This window comes from Papaver somniferum, chromosome 11 (assembly GCF_003573695.1).
Source record: "Papaver somniferum cultivar HN1 chromosome 11, ASM357369v1, whole genome shotgun sequence".
NCBI classification, from domain to species: domain Eukaryota; kingdom Viridiplantae; phylum Streptophyta; class Magnoliopsida; order Ranunculales; family Papaveraceae; genus Papaver; species Papaver somniferum.
Window position 1 is genome coordinate 63,527,813 of NC_039368.1, and position 5,828 is coordinate 63,533,640.

Sequence of the window (5,828 nt, forward strand, 5' to 3'; positions counted from 1 at the left end):
TGTGAAGAAGTAAGGAGCTACAATGACGACATCATCCTTCCACTTGAGGTTAGTAATATATTACTTGAACTGTTTCATTCCCTAATGTATCTTTCAAGTCGTGCATATTGAAAACATAACTGTGAAGCTGTGAATGATTATACTCTAGTTAGACATATTATTAAGGAATACAATACGAAGTATAACGCTTATCTTTCGAACTTCGTATATAATACATCGACATAATCGTATGAATGCTATTGTGATTATGTATGGGTATAGGTGAAGATTTCGTCCTAGTGTTTGAGGGTGAAAACAGTTTCTGTTGGTTTCAGTAATTTCGTGTGTTGTGGGTGAGAAACGAGTCTGAAACCTAAACAATGTACTGCAAGGGAGTACTTTAGATTCGAGAGATCAATCTGTACAAATCTGGCATAAACCAAGAAATTGTCGTTCCAGACTTGCTTCGGTCACAAAGTGAAGGAGAAGGGTTGGTTTTGGGGAGGGAAGCAAAGAGAGTGTTGAGACCAGAATAGTTGATTCTGGAAGAGTAGTTGTTTTGACTTGTATCAGAAAGCGTAAGCTAACATATGGGAAATCTAACAGGTGATTTATGAGTGTTATATGCTCCTGATCAAAACTTGTTGTTCGGTGGAAATAGGTAAGACCTATTTATACAAGTCGAAGTGAAACGTACTCTGGTCTCGTAAGAAATGGAAACAGATGAGTAAATCGGAGGAGGTGGTAATCGGTAACGCCTGGAATTGATGTTCCATAATGAAGGAAAGCGTTTCACCATTACTCCTTGTATTTACTAACCGCCTTATCCTTATGACACTGTCTTGTAATGGGCGTAATGTACGCCGCACGCTGTAAACTGCCAAATCAATACCCCAGTGAGCATCCCCAAGTTTGTGACATGTGTTGATGTCTCGAGTGTTTTCGTGGAAAACATGTAGCATGTTGCTGTTGTTTGGCAAGTTGAGCTAGGGAGACTTGCCGGCTCGGTAGTGACCTTCGACGGTCGAGATTTTGCATCTTGAGAGGAAGGGTATTCGTTGATTATTGCAACCCTTCGTTTGGTATCCAGTGGTATGGAAGCATGACCGGCATGGCTTTAATATGGTTAGGCATGGCCAAGCTAGGATTTTGGCATAGTTTAAGCGCGGCCAAAAACTAGGGTTTTGGCATTGTTTGGGCGCGACCAAAATTAGGGCTTGGCGTCGGGCCAAAGGTTGTTATGCGTTAGTTGGTAACCTTGGACCGCTAAGATCTGCATATTAGATGGAAAGGTGGCCGTCGATTGTTGCACCCGTTCGTTTTTGCAGCCAACGTCGTGAAGGAAAGGCTGGCATGGTTTTGGCACAGTGGTGCGGTTGGCATGGTTGGCATGCCTTGTCGCTGAGATGTGGCTGGCACAACATGCCATTGGCACATGTGGAATGGTTGGCATACCTTGGCATGGAGATGTGTTTGGCAAGGCATGCCACTGGCACATGTGGCATGGTCGGCATGCCTTGGCACGGTTTAGGCGCGGCCAAAACTAGGGTTTTGGCATTGGGCCAAAGGTTACCATGCGTTGGTTGGTGACCTTGGACGGCTAAGATCCGCGTCTCAGATGGAAGGGTGGTTGTTGATTGTTGCAACTCTTCATTTTGGCAGCCGTAAAGGAAAGGCCGGCATAACATGGTTTAGGCGCGGCAAAGTGGCTGGCACGGCATGCCATTAGAACATGTGGCATAGTCGGCATTCCTTGGCGCGGTTTAGGCGCGACCAAAACTAGGGTTTTGGCGTTGGGCCAAAGGTTACCATGCGTTGGTTGGTGACCTTGGACGGCTAAGATCTGCGCCTCAGATGGAAGGGTGGTCGTTGATTGTTGCAACCCTTCGTTTTGGCAGTCGTGAAGGAAAGGCCGGCATGGCATGGTTTAGGCACGACAAGGTGGCTCGCACGGCATGACATTGGCACATGTGGAATGGTCGGCATGCCTTGGCGCGGTTTAGGCGCGGACAAAACTAGGGTTTTGGCGTTGGGCCAAAGGTTACCATGTGTTAATTGGTGACCTTGGACGGCTAAGATCTGCGTATCATATGAAAGGGTGGTCGTTGATTGTTGCAACCCTTCGTTTTGGCAGTCGTAGAGGAAAGGCCAGCATGGCATGGTTTAGGCGCGGCAAGGGGTCTGGCACGGCATGCCATTGGCACATGTGGCATGATCGGCATGCCTTGGCGCGGTTTAGGCGTTGGGCCAAAGGTTACCATGCGTTGGTTGGTGACCTTGGATGGCTAAGATCTGCATCTCATATGGAAGGGTGGCCGTTGATTGTTGCAACCCTCCGTTTTGGAAGCCAGCGGCATGTGGTAGGTCCGTCATGGCTTTGGCATGGTTTAGGCACTGCCAAAATTAAGGTTTAGTACAAACCGTGATGTTTGGCCTTGGGCCGGAAGTTTACATGCGTTAGGTGGCAAACTTGGATGGTTGAGATCTGCATCTCAGATGGAAGGGTAGCCGTTGATTGTTGCAACCCTCCATTTTGGCAGCCAGCGGCATGTGGTAAGGCCGGCATGGCTTTGGCATAGTTTAGGTGCGGCCAAAATTAGGGTTTAGTACAAACCGTGATGTTTGGCCTTGGGCCGGAAGTTTCCATGTGTTAGGTGGCAAACTTGGACGGTTGAGATCTGCATCTCAGATGGAATGGTAGCCGTTGATTATTGCAACCGTTCTTTTTGGAAGCCAGCATCGTGCATGGCTTTGGCATGTGTTAGGCGCGGCCAAAATTAGGGTTTGCATGAACCGTGATGTTTGGATTTGGCCACAAGTTGCCATGTGTTAGGTGGAGAACTTGTGTGGCTGAGATTTGCATCTCAGAAGGAAGGGCAGCCGTTGATTATTGCAACCCTTCATTTTGGCATCCAGCGTCGTGTATGGCATTTTGGGACGACTGGGATGGTCGGCATGCCTCGGCGCAGAGATGCGGCTGGCACGACATTCCGTTTGCACATATGGTGCGGTTGGCATGTCTTGGCGTGGAAAGGTTGAACGGAATGCCATTGGCACATGTGGTGCGCCTGGCACGACATGCCATTGGCACATGTGGTGTCGCTGGCATGGTTGGCATGCCTTGGCGCGGAGACGCGGCTGGCATGGTTTGCCATTGGCACGGTGGTGCGGCTGGCATGGTTGGCATGCCTTGGCGCGGAGACGTGGCTGGCATGGTTTTCCATTGGCACGGTGGTGCGGCTGGCATGGTTGGCATGCCTTGGCACGAAGACGTGGCTGACATGGTTTTCCATTGGCACGATGGTGCGGTTGGCACGGTTGGCATGCCTTAGCGCGGAGAAGTGGCTGGCAAGGTTTTCCATTGGCACGGTGGTGCGGATGGCATGGTGGGCATGTCTTGGCGCGGAGACGTGTATGGAATGATTTGCCATTGGCATGGTGGTGCGGCTGGCACGGTTGGCATGCCTTGGTGCGGAGACGTGGCTGACATGGTTTTCTATTGGCACGGTGGTGCGGCTGGCATGGTGGGCATGCCTTGGCGCGGAGTCGTGGCTGGCATGGTTTGCCATTGGCACGGTGGCGTGAGAATTACGGTTTGGTATGTACGAAGATGATGTCGGTCAATACTAAGGGTTCTGCCGTGGAACATGACACAAGTAAAAAAAGGCACCATGGTAATTCTTACGTAGGCATGTTGATTGATTCAATAAATGCGCTAGTGGTCGTTGTGATGTCATGTCAGATGTAAGGTTTTACGATTTTAACCCTAAGTTAAAAACCACCATCAACATTAAGTCCCCTGCTTAGCTCGGAACAGGAGCATTGTTGTGAGGTAAGCATAAGATGGTGACAGGCAAGGACTGAAACGAAACGCAAGTCATGAAAGATGGTCAGGAAAATTCTTCTAACCTTTTTCGAGAAATAAGGAGAATCCGTGATCCTTGCATTTGGCGGCATTGCATAAATTCTGCTCGTGACACTGCAGGTTAGGCCGCGGAGTGGTAGAGACGATTGATGGTCGGGATGCAGACTTTTGGCATCGGTTTGGAAGGGAGCCATTAGCATTAGTCGGCTTGGAATGGAGCCGTCAGCATTGGTCGGCTTGGAATGGAGCCTTCAGCATTGGTCGGCTTGGAATGGGGCTGCTAGCGTTGCGCAACTTGGAGTGGAGCTATCTTGCGTTCCTCGGAAGGATGACGACTGGCTTCAGTTCCTTGGAAGGATGACGACCGGCTTCAGTTCCGTGGAATGATGGAAACTTTGTCAAAATTAGGGTTTGGCATGCCAAAACCCTAATTATCCCCCTTTACTAGAATCTTTGTAAAATTCTCGTACGGACGCGGATTTTGACGGTACGCCCCTCCATTCTGAACGAAAAAGAATATCCTATCTGCCAACGAGGGAATATTTAGGTTTTGTGCTCGTTCGGGAGGTGGAAACAGCTCAACAGTAAAATTCAGGAAGAATTAAGGAGGAATATTGCGGGCCCGAGGTAGAATAGTCGCGCCCAGTCACCGATTCCCGCTCATGGAGCAAGAAAGAATCTTCATTCTATTCAAACTCTAGAAACTCCGTCCGCATGAAAAGAGGTATCGACCCTCTTCTGTTGCTCGCCTGGATCTGTGCTTTCGTCTGTAGTGTCTCTCCAGTGGATTCCAAAATATACCAAAACTCCACTGCATTTTTGGGATGGATGGATGAAATATATGCTCGGCAACGATCATGTCAGGGCTAATCTTGGAGATTGTTGTTGCGTTGTCTGCCCATCCTTGAATTTAGGTTGTTAAGTGTCTGGACCTTATGATCACGATGATTGATATGTTGTGGATGATTGTATGGTAGAAATCTTCCGAAGACACAAGATGAAATAGATGAGTTGGGAGACATTTTGTTGTCGATGTGCTTCTATCAATTCTTCAAGGACTTTGTTCCAAGAGACATCCTTCGAACCAGCTTCTGAATCTTTGACTATCGTATGGAATGGGATGCGGTGAGCAGTCCCCAGTTATATTTCTGTTAGATCTGATGGCATGGCCGAATATGTGAATGTATCTTTGTGGCGTGCTTTTGGAGTTTTCAATGCACATGTACGGCTTCATGTTGAGAAATTCCCGCGGCTCGTAAAACTTCGGCAGTGATGGTGTTGAAATCAGAAATAACCAGGTTGAGGGGAGTGAACGCGTCTCATGCTGGTAGTCCCCATGTGTAGCATACTTTCATCGCATCGCCTTAAATACATGTCCACGGTATTTGATACAAGCTTATTGTACACTTCTGGATATGAAGCTGGGATGCACATGGACGAAATATTCTGGATAGCGAAGAGGCAGGAATGAGAGAGTTATGTTGTTTATCATGGCTCCCTCTGTTTCTTCAAGAAAATGTTTCAGCCGCGTCTCCGGAGTTATCTCCTGACTCTTTGATGGTCGTCGGGATGGACTGCGATGAGCAGTCCCCAGTCGCATTTTTCTTTAGTTTCTGAAGTTGTTTTCCTCTGAGCAGGCTTGGGATCCTCCGCGGCCTCGTAAAGTGTTGAAAGCGTCTTCTAGATAGAGAGGTGATAATATTCTTATGCTACACCCTTGAAGAGTAGATGACCTTGTTTTGGTTATGGCCTTTTGGTTGATTGTGTCTTATGAGCTTTGACAGTGAAAGGATTCCGTATAGATCCTCAGTCCCTAAGTATGGTTTACATGTTTCCATCTTGTATGGTCAGTGGGTTGACCATGATAAAGACATCACCATCGTGCATTCGTACTAGTGATTTTGTTACTTCTTCCACGTGAAACTAAAATATGGGGGAGTACGGGTTACCTTTGTAGTGATTACTGCTGTGGTGAAGCTCTGGA